Genomic DNA, 27622 nt, shown 5'->3' on the forward strand with positions numbered 1-27622 from the left:
AAGCTCGCAGTGGAGGCTGTCTCCTTACCAGAGAAATACAGTCTGGAAAATGTAGTGGGTACTGCATTCTTGTGATAGCTCCCCTCCCCACAGGTTTCTGGGCAAAGCACTGGCCTGCCCTTAACCTGTTACTTCTCCGAGCATGTTTGTTGATGGCTGTGAACTGTTCAAAGGCTTTGAGGAAGGAAAAGAAAGAAAAATAGAAGGCTGAATTCCAACCCATTCACTGTCTCATATTTGAGCTAGTGCACTGTGTACTGTGCCTCTCAGAACATGGAGTGTGTGAGGGGACCACAGCAGCGAAGGTTCCCGAGGCCTCTTGAAAGCACGTACAAATGAGAGCAGCTTCTGAACCTTTTTGCTGCTCCTTAACAGAATTGCACACTGTAAGAAAGATCTTTCTTGATATCACTGCCATCCCTGTGCTCCTTCCTCCCTCCTCCCGACCCCACCATTAACAGCTTATTTTAAGCACCATCTTTTCTGCTGGAGAGGGCTGACTCTGAAACCACCTCCAAACCACTAGTAACACTTAGGTACTGATCCATGCCCTTGCCATGGGTCAGTTCCTTTGCCATTCACAACAACCCTGACAAGTTTTAGTCACCATTTCTTTGAGGAAAAATGGAGGCGTAAGGAGATCCCATAACTTGCCTGAAGTCACTGAGCCTGTGGGTGGAGAGACTCACGTGATCTCTTCTACATTCTTCCCTTGTCTCTGTGACTTTGGCCTCCTTGTATCTCCTGTCTGAGAAGAATTTTTGCTCGTTTTTTAAAATCATACCAGCATTAATGAGATCCCCGCAGCAAGGATGACAGTAAGTGGTGCGTACCTGTCTTACTGGAATCCAGTCCCTGTACCAGATACCTGTTCTCAGAAGAAGCCTGCCCATTTCAGAGACTACACATCTTGTTTATCTCGTTGACATTTTTATCACTGTGGAGGACACAGCTGAATCATACAGTGAGTTTCAAGGGCATCACCTTGCTCCTTCTACCATTTTGGCAATCTGGAGCCTGCTACTTGGGAGTATTTTGGCATGGCTTTCAGCAAGTCAGGGTATATAAGAAAGAAGAGGAGAAAGAGAAGGAGAAAGAGACAATACTTACTATTATTATTATTTTTAATGCAGCACCTACTATATTCTGGACATTGTTATTTGCTTTCCATGTATGGTCACAAATAATGCTCACAATAAATCTAGGAGAGAATTTTTGCCCCTACTTTATAAATGTAATGATTGAGGTCCAGAGATGTTAAATAATAAGGACCAAGGTTACACAGCTTAGTCAGGGGCTGTGATGATCTAAAGCTATCATCTGAAGCCCTTGCTCTTTCATTCTATCAAGAAGCTTTTAAAGAAATAATATGACAGTTGCTTTTAGCCAAAGGGAAATTGGAGGTTCATGACCCAGGACTTCATTCTCACAACGGTGCCATGCCATTTGATGGTAATGAGGATTTTAGGGGCCTGGGTCTGTGGTGATCCTGTGAGTATTAAATTTAGATCTTCACTTTGGAAATGAAGCTAAATCACCCTTGCTATGTGAATCGGTTTAACCAATAGGCCATGTTGGCTCATTTACTTTCTATGTATTTATCTATTACTGGGTCATCAGACATGTAAGCATAAGATTTAGCTGGAGTTTCTCTCCCTTCCTTCCTCTTGTTCTCCTCTTCTTGCTCTTTTCTCCCTTTCCTTGCTCCCAGCATCATGGCCAAGTGTTGGGTGTGTCACTTACAAGCTCTCTAATGACCTTGGCTGGTAACTTCACCTTTTTAGACCTTGGACTCTTTATATAATATTTATAACAATAATCCCTCAAACAGTTGTTTGGAGGAGAAAATGAGTTAACAGATGCAAAGTACTTTAACAGTGCCTAGAATATAGTAAGCCCTTAGTAAAAGTCAGTGTTATTCCTGAAACAAATAGGTGTCTGTCTAGACCTGGTGTGAGACGCTTGGGGTTCTTTGCTAGGAAGCAAATGGAATCTCCCTGGTAGAAGATATCACTAATTTTCTTTCTTTTCTCTCCTTTCTTTCTCTTCTCTTTGTTCTTTCTTTCTTTCTTTTTTCTTTTTCTTGATATCACTAATTTTCATCATGATGCCCTTCTCTTGTATGATTATATTTCATGTATTAGTTTTAAAATCTGTTTTCAGGGACTACGCTTCTTATCCCAAGCTCACTAGTATCCCATCTCTCTCTTTTCTCTGAGAATATTCAGCACCATGTCTCTGGGAGGTTATGTGGGCTTGGGAGCAACCTGTGGGAGAAATAAGCCTGGTAACGTGAAAATCTGAGGTACCTTGGAAAAATAACAATTATGTAGCCCTCACCAAATGCTTTTCATCTCGAAAGTGCTTTGAAAACATTAACTAATTAATTAATCAAAAAGAATTCCTACCAATCAGCAAAAATGCTCCTTACAATGTTTTAAGCCTCTTGAAAGGTATTATTTATTCGATGATGTTTTTTCTTTAGTCTTAAAAGAATCATCAGTTTCTCTTTTTCTAGAGACATTGCAGGAGATTTTATAGAATCTCTGCACACCTCTCTCACTGTGCATCCCAGAAAGCGTGAGCATGTGAACATACACACACAGACACAAAATGTTCTTTTAGGATGATGCTCCTTGACATTAAACACATTAAAATATTATATAAGATTCTTTAATCTACTGTGCTTACCAGCTTTTTATTGACCTGCCAGCAAAGTCAAGACTACAATTCTTGTTGAGTGTCAAGTATCAATGTCACCTGTTATATCCATCTATTCTCCTGTGTCTTTTCCTGACCTGGGAGCCCAGCTAAAAGCTGCAACTTTATTGCCATATCCTCAGAGCCTAGCTACTTGCAGAGCCTCCCCAACATCAGCCCTATTCTCTAGCCCACAAAATGTAACTTAATCTCTGTGACATAGCAGGAGAATAATAATAATAATCTTATGTTCATTAATTCAACAAATATTGAACATCCGACATTCATTTGTTTATATATTCCAATAGCATACACTCTTTCAGTACAAGTCTTTGTATGAATCATGGTGATGGATTCAAAGATGATCTAGACAGGGTTATTGCATTCAAGGAGTTTATTGTCCAGCAGGAAAAAGAAGGCAAGAACATAAATAATTTTAATATAACGGGGACACAATGTACACCTACAGTGGGGTTCCTTTGGAGAGAGGGGAGGGGATTTCTGGCTGGGGCATTCAGGGAGGAATTTGGGGAGGAAGTGACACCTGATTGGGTTACTGAAAGAGGAATTGCTTTGTGGAAATGGTGAAAGAGGAGGTATTGTCCCAGATAGAGAGAGTGAAAAAAGGAGGGAAACCATTAGTGAAGGAAAGTATAATTGTATGAGAATTACTGATTTCTGTCTAGAGCCAAGGTTGGGGAGAAGGTTAGAGAGCATAATCTAGGATAGGAGGATTGGCTGTGTTTGGAAAAATGCATGGCATATGAAGCACTCTGTTATGCCCCCATCAGTAAGAGCCATCACTGGTCAATCTTAGCACTCAGAATCATGGAGATCCTGTGGATGTGGCCTCCAGATCCCTCTTGAGACCCCTCTCCAGGCAGTAACTATTAATCAAATGCATCAAAATGCATTCATTCAGGAGAAGAAAAACACATGCCACTTCTGAACCGCAACCTGGAAAGCCTGAAAACTCTAGGCTTTATTTTTCTGGCATTAGGCAGTAATCAAGCATATTCAGAGTCAATATCATTAATAATATTTGATCATCTACAGTATTATAATCTGAAGATGCTCAGAAGGTCTGAGTATGGTATTTGGAGACCTACCAGTACATTAAATTAAGCCTTTCAAATACTTTATGTAAAACTTACATTTCATTTTCTTTTTTATTTTCTAGCTATTTTCTAATAAGAGCAGTTTGCCGCCTCTTTGCTGATTCTGTATGGGTTCGTAAATTCAGACCTATTAGAGTATGACATAAAACTAAAGTACATAGGCTCTGAGCAACTGTATGAGGGGTTTTCAGAATTCAAATTCAGATGCTTTTCCATCTATGTGAGCTGCTCAGATATCATTTCTTCTTATCTGACTGATTTCTGGAAAGGTGAATGATTATCGTACAAGATACAATCTCTACCCTTCAGTTGTAGAACCAAGATGGTCATTCCTTACATTTGTCTATACAAGATCCTATGTAGAAATGTACATGCTAGCACATGAGTGAACTACTCAGCACCAGATTAATTCAGGGGGGTTGAGATCACATTCTGAAGCATCTTTCCTGGCCTCTCTTAAAAGCAGAAAGTCATAGCTTCTACTGAATATCCAAAAGGATATTGACATATACTGGAAACAAACATGGCAAACTACAGTGATTTTTAAAAACTCAGTTTGTCTCTACTTCTACATTTCCCCTCTTTGGGAAAGTAAACTCTCCCAGTATATACCCTATAAAGGATTCTGGGAAATTGAAAAGAATACCTTGAGAGAGAACAATCTGGGAAATGACTGACAATCTGGGAAATGGCTGACAAATAAGTTGCAGAGCTACTTCAGAGTGAAGGGAAGAAGGCTTATCAAGGGAAACTCAGAAGCCTTAGTTCCAATGACACTCATTTGAATTGGACCCTCCCACTCCACTCCACATGCATCACTTTTCCAATTTGCAGAATAAACTAAACAATGTTTCTTTAGAAAGGCTATCTTAAATGAGTTTAATTTTCTAGGAGGATAGCAGTATTAATACACATGAAGTGCTTTGACACCAAGTGCAAATCAGCTACCACCCTACCCCCACCACATCCCACATCCAGCTCCACCTGCAAGGAATGTCAGAAGTTCAAGGCAATAGAATGTAGAATTAGCCACACTGGTCTGGGCATCAGACAGACTTGGACTTGCACCCCAATTCTCTTATTCCCTGCTTGTATCACCGTAAGTGATTGGCTCTTCCAGACCTTCTGTTTCTGCATCTATAAAATGGGAATCGCGACTGTACCTTTCTTAGACAGTTGCTAGGGGCACAGACCGTGGCAATCTCTAGAAAAGCATTCAACATTTGAATTCTTAGGGAACTTCTCAAAATACTTTAAAGTTCATGTCCTGGGGGCATAACAGAACATCCACCTGCGTTCCAAGTTTTCAACACCGTTTTCCTTGAAGATTGCCCTCCATGACTTTCTTAATGGGTTATTCTCATCACGAGTTAAAGATTTTGCTGCTCTCATGAGAAAAATCAACCTAATGTATACGCAGGGAGGGGTTATCGAGAATCCCAGAGAGCATTCTGCCTTCTGAGATATTCGCTAGGGAATAAATTCATTCTTGGGTGAAGGAGAGAGGGGGAAATAGTTAACCTCTTAGCAACCCGTCACCCATTTTATTCATCAGATTTTGGCATAGGGCAAGTTAATAGCCAAACAAATGTAGGAGACAAATCCATAGTCAAGGGCTGGTGTGTAGTTATAGCTGGTACATATGTCCATAGCTGCCAGGTATGTAAATAGATCAGGACCATTTGTGGATGTGTGTGTGTATGTGTGTGTGTCTGTGGTGTAGAGAGAGTACAGAGCAGGGAGATGAATACTAGAGACACAGTACAAAATACAGAGAACTGAGGTATTTTTTTTTTCCCTATGTAAGCCTCTCATTCTTCTAGACTATTGAGAATTCTTACAGGCTGGGAATCTCTGCAAAGGGCTACTCACTGGTATCCCACTTTGAGGAAATACTCCAAAATAGAAAGATAGTTAACAAAAGCTTCCTGTATGTAATCAAAGCCTCCCCTTGTCACTGAGCATGCCTGGTAGTCTGCAAGCAGAACGATACAAAATGCAGTTTTTACTTTCCTGTGGTGTGTAGGCACTGCTGCTGCTGAAAATTAGCAGGGAGGCTGTGAGGCACTGGGTTCAAGAGGAGGGCTGAAGGCATGGGGGAACGGGGGGGGGGGGGGCTGACCAAAGGTAAAACCCAATCCAGAGGACCCGTAACAGGTGGGAAGGGTGGTGCTTTGAGAGTTGCTTGGTTCACTGCAGCAGCTGCTCTCTGAGTGAGGATCCCTCTGCTCCCTGCCCCTCCCACCCCCACACCCAGCCAGAAACCTCTGAAAATCTTGGATATTCTTTTCTGCCACTCAGGACGTTCTATATTACAAGTTTGTAGTGAGGGAGGCCTGGGTTCAAACTCTCGTTCTGCATAATGACACTGTCTGTGACCTTGATCAAGTAACTTTCAGTCTCTGAATCTCACATTCCTTATAAGATTTAACAAGAGGGAAAAAGTACAGCAGTGTCTCTCCCTCTTTATAGACCCAGTTAAATCTTAAGGCACTATAGCATGCTTAAGCTGTGGATCCCACAGTGACCATCCCTATCCTAATTTCCCCTGAAATTCTAAACCCAGACCAAGGCTAAAGTCCCAATTCTGTGACGTCCTAGCTATGAGATATTGGGTAACTTGCTTGTAGAAGAGAGAGGGAGTTTACTGACAGCCTGGTACAATTGAATAAAATGTAAAATAAAAATAGATATATCACTTTATCTTGGGAGGTTACAGTCCAGTGGATTTGTTTTTGTTCGGGAGCCTTAGTTTCCGTATCTGTAATATGGGAAATAACAATACTTGGCCAGAATAATTGTTGTTAGAATTAAAATGAGAAAAGCTCTGAGCAAGGTGCCTGACATACGGTGGGTGCTCATAGTAGATTGCTAAATCCTATTGTGTGCTTTTTCTGGTTTTTTTTGTTTTTTGTTTTTTACAATATTGAATTGTCTCTATTTCCCCTCATGGCATCCCTACCAATCTGTCTACTTTATTTCCCATGAGCTGCTTTCTTGTAGTCTGAGGGGCTGCTAGATACCACTGGATAAGCAGTGGAACCTGAAGGCTAGTCATATGGACTTTAGTGCTAGTGTTGGAGTCCTTCTCTGCCTCTTATCCAGATGTGTGACCTTGGGCAAGCTACGTAACCTCTGTCCATTGCATTTTACTCATCTGTTAAATGGAAAGAAAACAGTTTTCCTATCCTAGGAATCATTATTCCTATATCAAGAGGTATGTGGGGGGGGGCATGGACATGTACTCGTGTGCATTTGTATACAAAAGAAGGAGATGGATCAAGAGCAATATCTAACAGACACTTTGAGAGTAATGGAAAACTATAATAGACAAATTCTTGTCCTCTTGGGAGTTTATAATCTAGAGGGTTGTGTGCATTGAGAAGACATATACTACTGAAATCTTAGCACAAATGGCAAATTGGTACCTACATCATCTTTTTAAAAATAAGAGTTGAATGATGCTGTGAAAAGGGGGATTTGACTCAACCAGAGAGATCAGATGGCTTCCCTGAAGAAGTGATACTGGACCAGGTAGCTGAAGGACAAGGAGGAGTTTGCTAGAGGAACATGGGAAGATTTGTTCCTAGTGAGCGGTCACTCTGCATCATTAGCATATGCTAGACTTTAAACTCCGATTACTGGCATGTGTCTTTGTCATCTTCTGTCACCTCTAAGACAGTGATTTGGAAGAAGTAAATGCTTAGTAAATATAAATATTTGTTGAATGAGTGAATGTTAGTAGGAAATCAATACGTGTTTGTTGAGTGAAATAAAAAGTAACTGCTACACTCTCATCTCATGGCTTTATTTGGATTGCTGTAAAGGAGGGCACATAATTTAGTAAAAACAACATGCACCTTGAAGTCAAACAAACTATGCCCCCTCATTCAGACCCTGTCACCTTGGGGAAGTAACAGGACATCTCTGTTTCTCTCTCCTCGTGTGTAAAATGAGAATTAGCATAGCTTCTTTACAAGGGGATTTTCAAGATTCTGTGGGTAAGTACGCAGCACCTAATGAAAGGGTGACCTGGGGTACGTAGTCAAGAGGTGAGTATTGCTAATATTATTAGTGCTGAACAATGGCAAATTGTGGGCATGCAGCTTTTCTAAGATTGGTAGGTTGCTGAAGACAGACCAGGTACAGCTGGAAGACCAGAGAGAGGCTGTTACCATCCAAACCTCCAGCCGACCTTTCTCTTGCTGGAAATGCCTAGAGTTCATCAGTGTACTGCCTTCTGTCTCCAAGTGTCTGAGTCAGAGTGCCGGGTTTGGATACCCCAATCCACTGGCAATAACTGACTGACAGTAAAATATACTGAGACCTCGTTTTCCTCCTAGGGTTGCTCATACGGTACTTGGAAAGGATATAATCCAGTATTTCATGGCATTACTTAGCACAGAGACTGCATAGGATAGGTAACCAGTATGCGTTAGCTGTTACTATAACTATTGCCAGGCCCTCTGGATTTTCTCTCAACTACCCTGAAACTGAATGAACATTTCCTGGGCAGGTAATTACTTCCTTTTGGAATTCCCTTTATGAAAGGAAGGAAAGCACTCCTTTCTGAGGTCTGGACTCCTAGCTTCCAGGCGCCACACCCTCTTGGGCAGGTTCAGGGCCACTGAGTAGTCCAGGTGAGGCAGGTTAGCAGGGACTAAAAGCTCTGGAACCTCTGCTTTTCCCTCTTGAAGCCACCGAACTCGGCTCTGCCCCTTTTGGCGTTCCTAACCCTGGAAGGCGTGTTCGGGGTTCCAGCCTTGCACTGGGCATGCTCACGAGTCAGGGCAGGCTTGGGTCCGCCGCAGGATGCGCCGGCTTGCTATTTTCCCCTGTGTGCAGGGACCCGGGTGCAGCTGCGGTGCGTCAGGTTTCACAAAGCTGAATCCTCGGTGCGTGCAGGCAGGGAACCGAGCCACTCCTGGCCAACCCCAGAGCGGAACTGAACTCTGCACCGCGGGGGTTTTGCGCACTCAGTGTCTGGTCTTGGAAACGCCCGGCTGGGGTTCTCTCTGCAGACAAAGGGGTGCACGTGCCCCTAACGCCCCTATCTCGCAAGCGTGAACCCCTCCCCGGTTCTATGCTCCGCAGCCCCAGCAGCTACAGCCCCAGCGCCACCACCCAGCCCCGGCGGCCGCGGCCTGTGCGCGCACTCGGGGCCCGGGGATTGGCTCTCACTCCTGATTCGGGGCTGCGCTGGCTGGCTGGCGGGCGGTGAGCGGCGCTCCGTGTGTGTGTTTGTATGTGTTGGGGCGGGGGCGGGGGGCAGGATGCGCGCGCGCGTGCGTGTGTGCCTGTGTGTGTGTGCGCGTGTGTCTGTGTGGCGCGCGGGCGGGCGCGTGTGTGCGCGCGAGGATTCGCGTGCAGGAGGCACTGGGTGTGCGTGCGTGTGTTATGGGTTTGATTCCAGAGCAGGTTGCACATTGGTCCTGGGTGGCTCGCAGGCTCAGGTCGTGCTTGGGCGTCCTCCTCCTAATCGTTTCCGAAGTAGCAGCACCAGCAGCACCAGCGGCAGCAGCAGCCGAGGCGGCGGCGGCAGCGGCAGCAGCAGCTCAGCTGCACAGCCAGCAGAACTGTGCAGAAGCGAGCACCGTTTGGGGAGTCCGGGGGGCGGGTAAGAGGGAGGAGGGGGAAAACCTGTCTTGATCTTTGGAATTATTTTTCCCCTTCTTTCCCTCTTTCTTGAGGGTGTGTGTTGCCCCCTCGAAGTGAAGGAATTTTGCTCCAAAGCGAGCTGGGACCGAAGACTCTAGGCTAAGTTATCTCTCTATGTAGATGGTGTCAGGGAGCGAAGCTACTGACCGAGCCGCTGGTAAATGTTTTTCACTTCTTACTCTTTAATGCTAAAGGCTTTTTCCCCCCCTTTTCTTTCTTTCTTGTTTCCTTTCTGTTGCTCCTCATTCTGCAATCGCTCCTGAATCAGCTGCAGTTCGCTTTCTCTCTCTCCTTGGCGTTTGTGCAGTTTGCAACTTGTTTCGTGGTTTTCTGTGTATTTTTTTTTTTTTTTTCTCCTTCATCCTCAGATGAATGCTGGAACATTTAAAATCGGCACTTCGGGAGGTCATCATTAGTTGCATGAGTTTCAAGGGGGAGGGGAAAGATTGGTAGAGCAGACTGTTATTTCTCTGCAGAAGGACTGCCGGTTTCTCTCTAATGTTCATCGCAATTATAGCGATTTTTTTTTAGGATGCATTTTAACGTTGCATTGATGTTTAAGGTTATCCTTCTCCAGGATTACAATGCATTTTGACTCAGTTTGACAGCATGGCAGATGCCAGTGATTCCAGAACTACATGCTGGCTAAAATATTCAAAATTGGGGGCATAATCATTTGCATTCCACAAGAGAATTTCTTAAAAATGCTGTTTTGCATCACATTGGTGCAGATTTGCAGGAAGCAGTATAATCGACACCACTAGTTAATGTTGCTTGCAAAGATAATAAACATATAAGTGGTTTAGTGCATCGCATTCTGTCCTGTTCTCCAGTGATTGAGCTATTGCTAAATTTACTTAATAATAAATTTAGGGCTATGGAGAAGAACCGAGATTGCTGGTATTGTTTTATTCAGAATTGTGAGATGTGTACAGCAATTTCTAAACGCCAAGCCAGCCTTCTCTTAGATCTTACTTGAAGTGGCATCTTGTCAATTGGGGAGGGGAAGGGCAGTTTCTGCCATACACATGGAATAAAATTATTTAAAATAGCCAGCATAATGCATGCAAATTGAACTCTAACTCTTTTCTTAAAAATAGAACTGACTCTGTAACTCTTGCTTCCAGGATCTGTTTTAAATATTATTTAAAAATTAATACACAACAGTTCTTTAATGTGTTCATATCATTTAAGTTCTTTGAAGGGTTCTTAGCAGTTACTATGTTTCATTTGTTTTGCTCTCCCCCCCCCCCCCGAAGTTTTCAGTTCCAGTTCAGTAGAAAAACTGAAGGGTCAGTAAGTAAAGGCAAATCAGCAGTTTAAAAAGAAATCAGTTTATAGTTGTAAAATTTCTGCTAAGCCATGGGAAAATGAGCTACAATACTGGCAGCATGAATGTAGAGAGAGGGAAGTCTGGGATAGAGTAGGTTGTATGTTCAGTTTGTGTATTACTATCTTCAGGAGTTCTGAACTCTAGACTCAAATAGGGATATCCAGCTCAGGGATACTCTGAGGCACACAGATTTTAGAGGGAAAGTATTGTTATTTAAGGAAGCCTTTTTCTGCTTTGTGGTTGTCACATCATGGAACAGCAGTTACCTGTGTACGAAGAGTATGTTTGCAATGATACTGTTAAACTTCGTCTTAATGTAAACTTAACCGATGTTGGAGGAACAGCATAAAACAGTGCATGCAGGCTGTTCAGGACTGAAGAACAAAACAAACTGTAAATTAACTCAACTAGTCAGACCCTCTTTTTTAGAGAGGAAAGCCTACTCCAAGACACCATGCAATTCACCTGTTCTGGGTCGCCTTTGTTGACAAAAGCTTTTCTCAAAATTGTGGACAGGATTCCTGAGATCTAAAGCTTATTTCTTCTTTTGTAGTTTGCGGATGGTAATAAGGCATTTTATTTAGAACGAAAGCTCAGCTTACTCATAGGTCCCTTGAGATGGCAAAATTGCTATTTTAAAATATTTTCATGGACCCGTGCTTGCATTTGCCATTTTGATCAAGTTTGGGGGGGGGAGCTCAACTTCTGTTAAATAGGATCACAGCTATCTCTGAGTGAAGCACTTGTTTGTCTGGGTTCTAAAGAAAAATGAATACATACAGTAAGCTAAGATCCTAAGATCCCAAATCTTCTAAAGCATCATGATTTTCTCATTCTAGGACCAAAACCAGAAAGCAATATAGCCCATGCTGAGCAGCTGCATTATTTCTCTGGCATTTTCTACACACATGGACACAAACAGCTAACTGACCAGGCTAAGGACTCATTTTATGTGGCCTGTTGGGCAAAATTTCTAACTGTTATATAATATATGCAGAGTGTGAGTTTACTTATGAAACATCACAATTAGCTTCAGTTTCAGCATCTTCACTGGACGTGAAGATCAAGAGTACATTGACTTGAAGAATATACTCTTTCCTGCTGAGGTTGGTTTTTACCCACTTACCCCTCTTTCTACTTCTGGTTTCCCAGCAACTTCGGAAAAGCTTGGCGAATTCATGTTAAAGTATTAACCATTATCTACCTTTGGGGTGTAATGCCCAGTTAGATGACTAATCTATCAGTGGTATTTGTGATTACTCTCAAATGGTTCTGCGTGGCATAGTGTTTGTGGCCTGTTGGTGGTTCTATTATTATTGTTATTAAGTTTTCCATTGAATCTTAACTAAGCTTGTATTAATTTTCTGTGCCTGGTGTTGATCTCAGGTTACATAGCAAAGTGATTCCATATTTTTGCTATGTTTGTTGATGAATGAGTTAGTTTACTTTCAGTTGGTGTTTGTGTTGAATTTCATTCAACATTTCCAGAAGCATGGCATCCAACCACCTTTGGGAGAAGGTAACTTGTTTTGGGGGGACGGTTATATAGAAAGAGATCGTTGGTTCATGGAACTTGACAGTCACTTTTGCCTGTTTTATTAGGATTCCTGTTTTCATTTTGATCAGAGTGGAGGTTTCTCTGCACGTATGAGGTGTTTATTATGCTAGAGCCACTGAATGTTTCTTAAAAGTAATTGCTGTTTTTTTTCATTGTGTAATTGAAAGGAACTTTGAACTACTTTTGTGTTTTTAAGGAAGACCTGTATTGACAAGCTTTTCCTTTGTTTTCTATTCTGTGTAGACTAATTGTGAGAAGTGATTTCTGGTGAAATATGGTCAAGGTCATTGGCAAGGGCCTTTTTATCCCTCCACACTTAAGAACTCAAACTTCAGTTGAAAAGTCAGATTTAAAGAGGTGAAATTCACGTGAAGATACTACCTCAAATGGAGCTATGTGAAAAGTATATGTTTTGTCTTTCATTACTTTGTGTAAAGCAAAAGTTTTGTTCCTTGAATTACTGGGTCTCAGTAGAGGTGATAGACTCACAGTCAGAAACCATTCATTCTGCCCTCACAGTGCAATACAACAGATTCACAACCTTCAGGGGAGATGGCAAGAACATTTGTTTTTCCAGGAGCTAAGGGGTTGGTGGGTGTCTTTTGATATGTTCTAAATGGGAAGGGATATAGCAATATTTCATAAAATGTGATATAGTGTCTAATTAGATAACTCATTTAAAACTTGTGAAACCCTCAGAAATTGTATAAGTCTTGTGTGGTAAGGGCAGATAGTAGCCTTGTCAAAGTATTTCTTTGTACTACTGGTTTCTGTTTTGCTTTATAAAAGGAACGTTCACATTGTTCAAGACTTTGTTCTACTGGTAACATTTTTTTATTAATTTGAGGTATTTTTTCTACCAACAAAGATAGAGCACTACTTAGCATAATAATTTTAGCTGTGTTAAGATTATCCTGCTCTTATTTCTGAAAGATTTCATAAAGTTGAAGAGGTATAAATTTCTTTCTCTAAAATTCACATTACCCACTGCCCCAGTTGACTTAACATATTGTATACCACAATGTGGTTTTGAACATGAAATATTGCAGCTTTTTTTGTGAATTCTTAATGACAAAAAAAAAAAAACCAAAAAAACATGAAATAGCTTGGAAAATAGTTTGCAAATAAAGTTCCTTCATTTTTGCTGAAAGACTTTAATTGGCCCACCTCTCCTAAGTGTAGGATTATGAGCCTTTTAGACAAAAGGAATTATCAGAGAAAAAGTAGTTATGTGGTTTTCGGCTGCAGTGTGAGTAAAAAGAGAGCAGGTGTTTCAACTCTTTTCATGTAAGTTTAGTGAATAGAAATAGAGACAAAATAATAACAGTTGGTATGTTGAAATAAAATTTCTTTTCCCTAGTAAAGATTTCCCCCCACCCTGCTCTGCCCCGGACAATATGAATTGATCTTTAATGCTGAAGGAATAATTGCCTGCCTTCCTCCTCTCATCACTACTGTGTTGCTCCCAGCAGAATATTAGTGATGGGTGTTATCAACACTGCATCTGTTTAGGCAAAAGCACGAGTGCGTGGTCTGGGAGGACAGACATGATTTCTTTAAAAGTCTCAACTTCTCAGACCTTGGCTGCAATTGGTTTGGGGGAGGCTCTGCTCTCCTTGGTATTTATTTAAATCACCTACGAGGACTCCCCTGTTTTACTCCTTTTGCTGATGTAGTTCTGCCACAGGTTATTGCAAATACAAATATGATGCCGGACTTCTCAGTTTCATTGCTCTTATTACTATATTAGCTGGTGAATTCTGAAATGCAGTGCAGATCTATCAAAGTTTGGAACTCAGCTTTCCAGAAGACAGTCTGTTTAATTGTGCTGATGACTAAGTTATTTAGCTGTAGGGGCTCAACCCTGTTTTAAAACTATTAGAAATTTTGTGTAATCCATTTCTGTTAATATGGCCTTGGTAAAATACTTATTTTTAAGTTATATAAAAGGCAGTTATGGACCCTGTAAAATAAAGGACTTTATTTATTAATTTGGTTCAAAAGAGTAAGTCATTTCTTTTGTTTATTTAGGTTTCCCAGTCTTCAATTTGGGAGGCAAGGGCTAACGTTGGAGACTGTAATTTATGTAATGAAGCTCAGACTGAAACTAACAATAACATACTGATTTAAAATCTTTAGAGAGGACAATTTGACAGAGGATTCTTTTGGAAAAAGCTTATGTTTAAATGTCATTTTTATTATTGCTTAGGATTTAACTGATACTCAATGTTTTGACATTTCTCCTACTTTAATTACAGGAATAAGGGTATACGTGTAGAAAAGAAATAGATCAGCAAGTGGAAATGATTTTGGCAAAGGTTAAAAAAAATCTCATAACATACAATAACCATTTCACAAAATTGTGTAAGCCGCTTGCTATAATTGTAACATGTTTTTAAAAAAGTGCCACCTCAAAATTTTGAATGTTAGAAATAGTCAAGTTATGTGCCTCAATTATTTCTGAGAATGAAACTGAACTATTAGAGAAGATGGCTATGTCCATGCATGTGGCTAGTTCAAACAATAAATATCTACATAGCTATAATCATCGTTATTATTAGAGAACTCATTGCAACAGACTTCGTGATCTTAGCTGTGATAATGTTTCTAAACCATTTCAAATGTAAGAGTATATGGTTATGTACTGCACATTTCAGTAGATAATACTTAGCAAGAACATAGGCAAATTACAGCTGCAGGAATGTATCTTTCAGTCTTTTTTTTTTTTTTTTTCTCTCTCTTTCAATAAGCCATTTTGGGTTTCCCAAGCCAAGTCGGATACTGTGCTTAGCTAAGAGCTAAAACTTATGGTAAGAGTAATTTGATGCTAATAGGACTTCTAAGAAAGTAAATGCAAATAGGAGAGGGTGCTTGTTTTAAACAGCAAAATAAGACTTGTTCTTTGTGTCACTCAAGAGTATATTTGAAAGGTGATTTAATTTAATTTTGCCTTAGGATTTACTCAGGCAGTAATTATATACAAATACCTGCTTATTCTCCACCTTCTAGTCGGACCACCTCATTTTTACTCACATAGTCTGGTGTGACAGGACAACTGGAATTGGAGACCCATGTTAAAGTTTGGCCCTACCTGCAAGGATTTAATGGAAGCACAGGGAAAGGCATGTGAATGGTGGGAAGAGAATGCAGACCAGAGGGGAACATATTCTATAGGTGGCTGCTGTTTCCTTCTGGTAATAATCATGCTGCTGGTTTTATTTTTAGCCTCACCTATCTTCTTGAGAAGACACAAGCTGCTTCTCTGTATTTGAACCCTAGGAATAATAATGTAATTATTACAAAAACATTTCACAGTGGTTAGGGCTCTGCAATTTGTGTGACCTAGCATCTAATTTTTCTCTTCTCTAATCCTGTTTATATATCCCCACACATAATCAGACTCAGTCAGATGAAACCAATTACTAAGGGGGAAAAAATCAAATTTATTTATTATATTTATTGGATGTGTCTGTTGCTTAATTATCCATTGGCGAATTTACATGTGGTCACAGAGAGGGCTGTGGATGAGTGTGGAAAAATGATCAATCATCACATCTCACAGTCCACAGGAGGCTGCCAAGAAAACAAGAAAAAAACCCAAACCATGAGAACATAGAAACCGTTACTTTCTCATTGCTGTCAATGTGAGGAACCAAAAACTGAAAAGTAAGCATCACCCCCCAAATGCATTTGGCTTGACATAGAAAATCTGGAAAGCATTGGTGGTTACCACAATCAGATCATTTCCTCTAACAACTTGATAATAATGTCAGGAAGAAGAGTGAGGTGTTCTGTAACACTTTGAAACAAATAATGACTTAACTGTTCAAAGGCTGATGTTGGGAAACTGGCTTGAATGGTTCTACAAGGCAAATGACCAAGCCCACCCTTGGCTATGTCAAGGACCGTGGGAATCTGGGGAAGTATGGTGGGGTGGGATCCTGTAAGGTGAAAGGCAAGTGGCGGTGGCAAATTTCTTGGCCAGTACATGTAACTGTAACGAGCACATGCTACAACAGCAGTGAATTAAAATAGATTTTGTGTTTGGCCTTTGATGATAAAGACATACACAGACTTTTACTTTGATCTCATGTGTTTTTGTTTAAAAAAATTTCTTACCTCAACCCAAAATGGTTTTCTTCTCTTTTTTTAACCCCCCTCTAAGTTTAAGGGGACCGATCTTCACAGTTTATTTCTTACTTTTTCCCCACCTGCTCTCTCATTATCCATTTTTGGAAATGTTTCATTGTGGAAGTAGCTTTTCAAAACAGGTAGCAACTGAAATAGGCATCATTTCAAGTAAATGTGGCAAGGCTAAATTGTTATCAGAAGCATCATCTTATTTCTGCAATTCTTCAGTTTCAGGGATCACTAAATCTTTATAAATCTGTCCTATCCACACCCCAAAGGTAGAACGTGTATATGAACTTCAGGGAGGAAAATAAACCACTTCTGAACTTGAGGCATTTGGAGATTGTCTGCAAGGAGACACTGAATGAAATGTAAACGTTTTAAGAATTGCATCACCCCTTTAATGCGTCATTTAAAGAAGATAATAGGTAAATTATGATTTATTGCTAATTACCATTTATTTGGGGATGCTTCTGTTGAAGAAGCTATTTAAGCATTGTAGATCATGCTTTTGTTATGTTTGGCTGCAGAGAAATTAAAATGGCAACATGAATCTTGAGAATCGGGAGGGAAAGGTGATTTTATCCCTGTTGATTTAGCAAGAAAATATTAGAGGTCCACTAAATTTTGCATTTATTCTAATCCATGTTTTAAAAATTATTCTGTAATAGATTACAGAACAAAAGTTGCTCTCAGCAGGATTCTCTGCAGAAGCCAAACAGTAGCTAGATAGAGAGCCTGAACTGCAGTTCCTACAACAGTGATTTTTCACGAAGCTAGTCCCTAAGGCCACTCTAGGTAGATGAGGGGCAGCACTTCTTTTTATGTGATTTGTGTATGTTCCCGTAGATTGTGAAGTCTATTCCTGGGCAATTTTCAAGTTAAAATTGTGTTACGGCTACCCTGAAGGTTGTCATTTCTTGGTTTTTCTCTTGTCAGTCAATTCATAAGTGTTTATTAATCCCCCGTGGGGTGTACTCAGAGTCGTACACATTTTGGGTGTTGTGTGTGTATATGATTGATCTCTGGTCTAGAAGCTTACAGTCTATAGACTAAAATACCGTGATATGTGTGTGTGTGTGTGTGTGCGCGCGCGTGTATAAAATGTTTTAATTACAGAAGTTCGTGGTTTTCTCAGTTTTTCTTTTGTTGTTTGATTTGATTTTGTTTTGTTTTGAATTCCATTGCCCTGGAATTCCAAATGTATTTACTCTGAGGAGAGCATAGCTGCAGGCGAGGTCAGCTTTCTTTTCTTTCTTTTTCATTTTTTAATTCAGATGTCCAATAACAGACGTGCTTAAATAAAGAGTAAAGCCAGAGGGTGAGTATCAAACTGTGGATCTTTGCCGCCGTGAAGAATCAGATCACGGTTAACATGTAGGTTTGAGAGTGAGGGCAAATTCTGATGGCGGTCATTTTGAGGATGTGCATGTTACCTGTGTCAATTCAATCAGTGAATGGATGAATGATTCCACGCCCCACAGCTGTCAATTTATATTTTTCATGACCAATGAATCAATTTATGATTTACCTTTCTCTTTTGAGGGATTTTTGAAAGATGATAGGAATTGGGAGGAAAGAAAATTTTCTTACGTTCCCAAAATGCCATGGCTGAAAAACGTTCTCTGAAGGAGTATTTGCCTCGTTGAACTTGAAAGCATATGGTGAATATGTAGGTTCAGAGAGTTAATTTTCAAAACTTATTCACTCTCTAAAATTCATCTTTTATCAATCATTTGTGGGAAGGGTAATATCCTTGAGAGGTACCAGGTGAAGAGCTCTGAGAATCGGTGGCCCAGGAGGAGTGCACAGAGGCACTGACCCCTTCCCCAGCCCCAGGTAATAGCTTCCTGGACTTGAGGCAGTCAGCTCTGACTTTTGATATCACTGGTCAGGCTCTTGATGAATGTTCATTTTTACTGTGGGTTTTCAAGATGTGCATATCTCATTTCCAGGAAATCGTAGATAAACCATCAAAAGTTCTTTTCCATCCTCCGTTCCTTCCTTTTCCTGCTGATCTGAAACAGAAAAGCAGTGGTTGAAAAAAATAGGAAGGATCTTCATGGACGTGTTCCTCATTTAAACTTTGATTCTTGGCTCTTTTCCTATTGGGCACCTGAATTTCCAAGAATTTATGAGATCACTTACCATTTGCTGTCGTGGTCCTCCTGGATGGGAAGTCTTTGTGAAAATGGAATGTTCTTTACAACTCACAATATTGCAGGAGTTCTTAATTTATTTTCCAACAGTTTATAAAATTAACCAACACAGAATAAAAGCACAATTTGAATTGTTATTTTTGACTGTGGGATCCAGTTATGTTCTTGCTTATAATCTACACAGACAAATCTGGCTAATGTAAACAGTAAAGGAATGTGTTAGAAGGACATTGGGAATTACACAATCACGAGGAACCCTGTGGAACCAGGCACTTCAGCTTCTGCCACTGCTTATTGGGTGTCCAGCTGGAGCCCTCCACCTCCCTGGCACTGGTGTCTGCCTCTGCCATTACTGTCAACCAACACTGCTGCCCTGGATATGTGGCCATTTGTACCAGGTCTGGAAGGAACCCCTATCGTGTCTTCTGGGAGTCGCTAGCTCTCATTTCGCAGTTCCGGGCAGGTGATTTCCATTTGACTGGCTGCATCCTGATAAAGTGTCCATACCCAAATAACTAGGAAGTCTGGGAAATCCATAGTCTGGTCTCTCATGAGATCAGAAGAAGACTTCAACTTCCAGTCATATATAAATGGTGGAATTCCCTCAAAATAAAAAAATAGGAAGGGGAGCTGTCAACAAAACAAATAAATGAAAAGCCTCCAGCAAATATTTACCGTTACTCCATGAGTGACTTTAGGGTCTTAAGAGAGGGATAATGATGGTCTCCGGGTATAAACTTGAAAGGCTAGTAGCAGTGAGAACTTTTTTCTTGCTTAAAATCAAATGGAGGACATTTTTGGCCATAGAGGTATTAAGCATAGCACTTTAGATTTTAGCACACACCAATTTCAAATGTTTGTTATGTAGAGTTTATTTTGTTATCACCAAGTGCCGTATTAAAAAGTTACCCCTTTGAATTCCATTCATGCTGAAGTTAAAGATAATTTACCTAAAATGAGCTGAAGTTTGCCTACATATAAGTATGTAAAGTTGATGAATGGTCTGAGAATAGGGAAACGGGATTTGTTTTAAGTACATATGAAGAACATCTGGATGTCTGCGTAATCACCTGTACGCAAATTAATAGGAATTCTGGATAATAGATCAGACCAACTTTTACTTATAAATTGGTAATAATTGTGGTACTTGAAAGAAGTAAAACTGTATTCCCCTCCCCATAATGTAGACTCTGAGGTTTAAATAGGGCTTCCTAGGGCGCCTGGGTGGCTCAGTGGGTTAAGCCTCTGCCTTCAGCTCAGGTCATTGTCTCAGGGGTCGGGATGGAGCCCTGCATCGGGCTTTCTGCTCAGCAGGAAGCCTGTTTCCTCCTCTCTCTCTGCCTGTCTCTCTGCCTACTTGTGCTCTCTGTTATATAAATAAATAAAATATTTTTAAAAATAAATATAAATAAATAAATAGGTCTTCCTCACATAATTATGAGTAAGCCCAGTGAAGCGTACGACCCATGCAAGTAATCCACATCTCTAGTAAAACTTTCGCATCTAAAGGCTAGTCTTTTATTCTCCACTTCCAAATTAATATATTTATCCTCCTATCACTGTCTCCCAAGGATTTTGAGAATTAATTAGAAACAAAATCACTTTCAGTCCTTGGATGTTACATTCTGTGCAGAAAAAATATGAGATACTGAAGTGTTATTAATAATGACAAAGGTTCATCCAATAAAATAATCCAACTGACTGAATTCTCACATGGTTGGTATTTTCTAATATAAATTACTATAGGATTAGATAGTTAAATATTGAATATTGTCTCATTTAATGCAGTTCCATGAAATATTAATGATAATGATGATTCTCCAGTTTGGGGAATAGGGAGACTTTTTTTTTCCCCTAATAGCTTTGGCTGGTAACATAATACATTTTGCAAAATGATAATGAAGATATTTAAATGAAACTGAAGCAGGAAATAAATGGCCGCAGAATTGACAGATTTCAAACAGGTCAAATGTCACAAAAATTTTTAGTCTTTGTATTAAATAGTTTTCTCTCTATCCTGATGATACCACTGTGATCACTGTGGATAGCTTTAAGAATTTGTTAAAAGAACAGATTTACCCTATTAGGCTCTAGAGGAGGAGTGCTGTTGATGTCGTTTAGTTGGCATGAGGTGTAAATTTCTGAAAATTGGATTGGGCTTTGAAGGAGGGCTGGCTGTGTTGAGTGTGACAGTTTGAAATAGGTTTGTTCACGAAGCTAAAAGAAAAAAAAAGTGGGGAGAGAAGGAAAGAGAGCAAAAGAGAGGGAAAAGGGACTGTGTGTGTGTGTGTGGGGGGGGGTTAGAATAAAAGAGAGAAAGAGAAACATTGACCAAATAGTCCAACTAGAGAGACAGGCCTGCTTACAGTTGATTCATGAATGGAGCAAAAAGTTTCAGTTAAGATTTTTGTTGTCTCAGTTTTTGTTTTGATTTTGTTGCTGTTTTTTAATTTTAATATTCCTTGTTTTGACTTTCCTTCATTGATCTTGATTCTGTGCACTTATATCTCAAATCAGGGAACTAAAACTGGGAGATAAACAGGGTAAGTGACTATTGTTGAAATATTTTGTCGTGAGTACAGAATAAGAATTTACACTAGTGCATCAAATTGGTTTAAATCTTTATTTTTTTTTTCTTTTCTCCAGAGGGGAACTTTAATGTTTTGTGAGATGATTTTATTTGAAATTGCAGTTATCCTTGTTTCAGACCTAGTAATTTAACAGTTGAAAAAGCTCCCTTTTATTGTTCTGTGTAGCTAATGTATGTGGTGTGAGTGAATACATTTTATTTAAAAAAGTGTTTGGGGGTAGCATTCTTTTCGCAAACTTATTCCTTGATAAAGGAGCTGGCTGTAATTTGCCAAAATGACTGTTTCGTTTTCTTTAGTTGTTAGATAATTGCTCTTTGTATACACTGTGAAAATGTTCATATAGACCAGTGACAAAGCCTAGCAGATGCACTTGCAATTATCTGGAATTTAAGTAAATTTTGCATCTGATACACACAAAGCAAAGGCTTTGTCCAAGCAGGCTCGCATAGTGGCATGTGGATTGCTGTGAATACAATGAGTAGATTTTTAATGGAAAACAAATGGGACTATTAGTAAGTCTTGTCTTTTACTTGAAAAGACACCCGCTTTAGGCATGGCTTACAACTTATTCATATTCATGGTTGCTTCAGTTCTAAATATGACCTTTGAAACTGAAAAAACATTTTTAAATGTTTAAAACAAAATGTGTAGCTGTGTTTTTATTGGAGTCACATTCATAGATTTCTAGAAAAGGGATGGTGAAATAAATATTTGTTTCATATTTCAATGTTATTTTTTTCTGACTGTTAAGGAGAGCATTCACTTATTAAGGGAATTTCATATTATAAATAAATCATGCTATAGAAAAAGATAATTACAATGTTACTTTAACAACCTCAATTCATAAGGGGGACTATAAGAAAGAATGTATAATGGGTCCAAATTCTACTTCATATTGTAAACAAAAGAGATCTAGCCAGAGGAGTAGTTTCTGCAAAAACCTCTCTTCCGAGTTTTCTTTGAGATTAATCCTTTCCACTGAGTGTTTTTTCTTGTTGTCAGACTTACATAAGTTGGATATTTGAGGGCTTAATCTTTTCCCCCATACTTATTCTTAGAAAAATATTAAATGCATGGAGCTTCTTGGATTCTCTGAAAGGCCTTTAGGTCTCTGCCGGGGGAGGGAAGGGTGTTGAATCATTTTTACTTCCAGTGAGAGGTTACAAATAATTGGTCCAGGGGAATTCTTATTTTATAGTTTGAAGGTTCTCCATGCAATCTGGCCTTTGAATGAAGCAAATTTCAAAAGTAACTCAGGCAACATAAAGGCGTGCCTATCTTGCTCACTTTCTGCTTTCTTCTCTGTCTAAAATGGAATCTAATAATAACTGGAGATCTTTTCTAATTCTTTTAAGAATCAGAAGCCTCCAGGGGGTCTAAGAGTTGAGTAATTGTTTGGGGAAAAAAAAAAAAGTAGATACGGTAGATAGGGGAAGAAATTTTTAAGAAGGAAAGGGAGAGCCTGACAACAGTATTTCAGGCTCTGAATTAGAACAAGACAGACATGCCCTTACTGGAATATCATGCCGACAGACTAGGCCTCCCACCTTAACTGCTTTTCAAAAAACAAAACATGAAACTTCTTGACTAAGTACTTTCGATAGAATTTCACAAACTACAGAACTAACTCAGATGCGCACTGCCAGATGATCTGTGTATTCTAGAATCTCTCCAGTGCTGTCCATGACCTCCTCATCCGCCTCTCCTTTCCTCCACCTTTGCCTACATTTCTTAAACTATCACAGGCTATCTTTAGGTTTGGAGAGAAACCAGGTGCTTTCCTTGGTATTTAAGCAACTTGCTATTTTGAAATTCCCTTAGAGAACAGTGGGCATTTTTATTTCTGTGTCTTGAAGCATCCCTTTCCCTTTGCTGAAGGAGAAGCTGCTTATATAATACCCAGAAGCAGACCCTTGGGAACCACCAAACTATTTTATGGATGTTTTGCAGGAAAAGGAATGCAAGTGCTTCTGTGTCAAGCGTGTCCTCCCATGGGGGGTCTCAATTTGAGATATTTGCACAATAGCAGATTCTCCTAAGGATAAATATATACAAATCCATCTTTCAAATTGAGTGGTACCGGTAAGAAGCCACACCTAGGAGGATGAGAGCCCACTAATCGCTCAGCCTGAAAAAAGATTCTTGAACAGTTCCAGAGCCAGGACCCAACTGTCAGCAGAGCTTGCCAGAGAGACAGATGCTGTGGTTGGAAGACAGTTTTCCTCAGTTAGATATTGTGTTCTTGTAGATGGCCAACCATGACTCATGGGGGAAACCGGAGAGAGAGAGAGGAGAAAAGAAGAGTAAATTAATCATTTTATTAATCCCTATTTAGAATTCAGTCGTGTAACTAAATGTCAACCTGGTGAACTTTCCATGAAACCAGAAGGGTTGTAAAGAGAGTTGAAAGGTTTGAAAGTTATGCCAGGTAATAAAGGCATCTAATTGAACCTGCAGACTAGATAACTGAGATTGTCTCGGAAGAATACCTGTGAAAAATAGTAATGTGGGAATTATTGAATAATCAGGCTCAAAGAAAGCATGCTTTCGAAGGATTGAGAGTACTTGAATCATTTTTCTATGACAGATAGGTCTGTTCTCTGTTCACTCTTTCTGTGTCTTTGTGTGTATTTATGTATCAAAGGTGTGTAGGTGTGTATGTGAGAGATAATCTTGTCTTCACTGTTCTTCTCTTCCTTCTTCTACCTCTCTCAATACGTATGTGATATGGATGTGCGTGTGTGTGTGTGTGTGTTTGTATACAAATAGCATACCTATGCAGATGCGTTATTTTAAGCCAGGACACTGCTGTACCCCCAAAATGCCAGCTTCCGTGTACATTTATCATTCACCATCTGATCTGCTAACTCTCCAACACGAGCAGTTGATGATAGAAGTGGACTATCTGTTGTCTGAAAGATAGGGAAACTCAGTTTTTGTAACTCCCTTCTGTAGCCAGATTGTGGGTTTCCTACAGCTTCCCAGAAAGGGTTAATATTGCAGGTAAGAGTCTTTGCTTTCCTCTGTTTTCCTTTTTTACACTTTTCCTTGTTTCCTTTAAAAAGAAACAGGAGTTTGGGACAGTTTCCCCCATCCTCACTTATTTGGGGCTGAGTATTTTAGGCTCCCTTTTAGCCAAGTTTATTTCATAGGTCTACTCTGTAGGTCTCCAAAACTGGAATAAGTTATGTGCTTGAGTGCCTAACAGCAGTCCCTCTGCCAAATTTTTGATCTACCATTTTTTTTATAGAGTCCCAGAAGGGTCTCTTTTCAGATCTGCATGTCCTTCATGAGTTAGAATGGCGGATCGCCAAAAGGTGTGTATTTGAGGAAAAAGCAGGCTTTTATTTTCCCCCACAGCCAGCTATTTGGAGGGTACTCTAGGAACTGAAAATCACAGCTGTGGAGCCAATTTAGAGAGAGTAATTCACAATTGACTTGTGGAAGAGGTAGCCTGCCTTCTTGAGCCACGGTGCTTGTCTGGCCAATATGGAACTGTCTGAGATGAGGCTCTTCACCTGAGGTTTACGTGTCTTTCACTGTATCTCATGTCCAGTCAAGCACTAAGAGATGAACCTGTCAATCTGTAGCACTCTCTGGAGAACTTTGGGGCTCAAAAGCCCTGGGTCATATTGATCCTTGAGTGAAGGTGGTTGCACTTCTTCTGAGGTTTATCAAAATAATGATGACATTTTTCATTTAGCTGTTCCAGACACTTATTTGTAAATGCACAAAAAGATGAATTATTCTTGCACACATGCTGGAGAGGTTGCTGTATTTCATATTGTGTTGTACATAGTATGTCCTCGATAAATATCTGTTGAGTAAAAGCAATGTGGACATCTTTTCCTTGGAGAATATAAGAATGGACTGTGTGGTTTTTTTTTGTTTGTTTGTTTGTTTTGTTTTGTTTTGTTTTTAACCGTGACTGGTTGAATGACTTCTCTTGGTCTCATGGATGTATATTGATATTTTATCATTATACTTCTTTTCTCTTATAAATAAGGAAATCAATGGAGCCCTGAATTCGCTGTCTATCAAATTATTAATATGAAGATATTTTAAATAATTATTTTCATTCTTTATCCTTTATATTAAAGAAAAGGTGCTACAGAAGTTATAGTGTAGTACTTATAAAAGTAGTAATCTTTTTGGCCTGAGAAAATGTATCACCACTTTCAGTTTATGAAGAGCAGACAGTTATATCACATTTTTCTTGAAGTTAGGAAAAGAGCTAACAAAATTGGTATAATGCAAGGGTCAGCCAACTATGAACTATGGATCAATTTTGACCAAGTACCTACTTTTATATACCTATAAGCCAAGAATTGTTTTTATATTATCAAATGGTTGAAAAAACAAAAGTAGAATACAATTTAAGGGCCCTTAATATTAGGTAAAATTCAAATGTCTATGTCCATAAATAAAGTTTTATTACATTCATACCCATTCAATTGCATGTTTTTGATAACAGCTTCTGTCCTACAACAGTGGTGTTGATTAGTATGGCCCACAAGTCTAAATATGTATTATTTGTCCTTTCACAGAAAAAAGTTTGCTGGCCCTTATCTATGTTGTTTTGCAGTGGTTCAAGGCAGTGCAACAAAATTGGTGCTCTTCTTTTAAGAGGTTAATATATATTATTGGTTTTGACCTGTTTGGGAATTTTTGAGTTTATCGGTTATTGACTATATGAGCCAAAGTAAAATGTTGTACCAGAATGAAATGGTGCGATTTCTAATCTTAGCTCCTGGTTTTACAGCAGAAGAGACTAAATATTTCCCTGTGAGATGAGGAAGAGAGGTGTTCAAAGTATGGGCTTTACATTGGAATTTGAACTTTCCATTCTTTGTTTTTATGATCCTTTTCAGACCAGTTGGATTAGCTACCTGAGTACCATCTTTAAACACCCACAGCTTTTATTCCTGACATATTTTTTTATCCACAAAATTACTGGGGGCATGTGTTACTCATTTTTATTCACATACATTTGGACCCTATCTCTATACCTCAAACATATTTCTGGCCCAGGGAAACAAGCTTCACTCATTGTCATTTGCGAAGTATAAATGGAGGAGTACTATGATATGTCAGAAATTGTGCCTAGCCCTGGAAATTAGAAAAATGAAAAGAAAGAAAAAATCTTTCTCACTGTGCCACAAAGACCTGCCCATAGTAATAAGCAGACACGAAATAAATCATTTTGGTGGGAGATGTTAAGAAAAGTACATAATTACTATTTTTTTTAAAGATTTTATTTATTTGACAGAGAGAGATCACAAGTAAGCAGAGAGGCAGGCAGAGAGAGAGGAGGAAGCAGGCTCCCTGCTGAGCAGAGAGCCCGATGCGGGACTCGATCCCAGGACCCTGAGATCATGACCTGAGCCGAAGGCAGTGGCTTAACCCACTGAGCCACCCAGGCACCCCATAGTTACTATTAAGAATAAAAATAGATGCTGTTTATTGATCAGATGTTTTAAGCATTTTACATATATCACATAATCCTCAAAAGAGTCCTATTCTTCGGAAAAGGAGGAAACTGAGGCAAAGAGATTGTATAGATCCACCTGAACATTTCAATGATGGAGCAGAGATTGGAGTTCAGGCCATGTTATGCCAGACCTTACTCTTGATCACTCTTCTTCAGGGCTCTCCCTGAAGTGCAAACAGCATATTTTATATGCACAGTATACTATGGACGTGCCATAAATCAATGCCTTTTTGTTTTATTTAAAATATAATGAATGAGGGACGCCTGGGTGGCTCAGTTGGCTGGATGACTGCTTTCGGCTCAGGTCATGATCCTGGAGTCCTGGGATCGAGTCCCGCATCAGGCTCCTAGCTCCATGGGGAGTCTGCTTCTCTCTCTGACCTTCTCCTCGTTCATGCTCTCTCTCACTGTCTCTCTCTCAAGTAAATAAATAAAATCTTTAAAAAATAATAAAATAAAATAAAATATAATGAATGAGTCAGAATGAGTAAGGCAGAAAAATGGAGGCAAAATGAAGGCACACCGGATATTACATATTACATACATATTACACACCGAGGTGTAGAGCCCAGAGGGAAAGTAATGGATTGGGGGGAAAAGGTGTCTTCATTCACTTGATCCAAAACAGAGCATTGGTGAAGGAGAGTGCTAGAAACTGTAGGAGTCAGATCAGTGATGAGTCATTGATTTATCTAGCAAAAACTTACTGAGTTTATGCTAAGTACCAGCCACTTATTTTAGCACCAGGGTGGTAAATGGACATGCATTTTATGGTCTAGTGTGATAAGAGAGACAATAAGTAAATAAAAGTTAGAATAATTTTAGGAAATGATAAGGACTTGGAAGACAAGAGGAAGTGTGATTTATGTACATAAATGTGTGT

Source organism: Mustela nigripes, chromosome 12, assembly GCF_022355385.1.
Source record: "Mustela nigripes isolate SB6536 chromosome 12, MUSNIG.SB6536, whole genome shotgun sequence".
Taxonomy (NCBI): Eukaryota; Metazoa; Chordata; class Mammalia; order Carnivora; family Mustelidae; genus Mustela; species Mustela nigripes.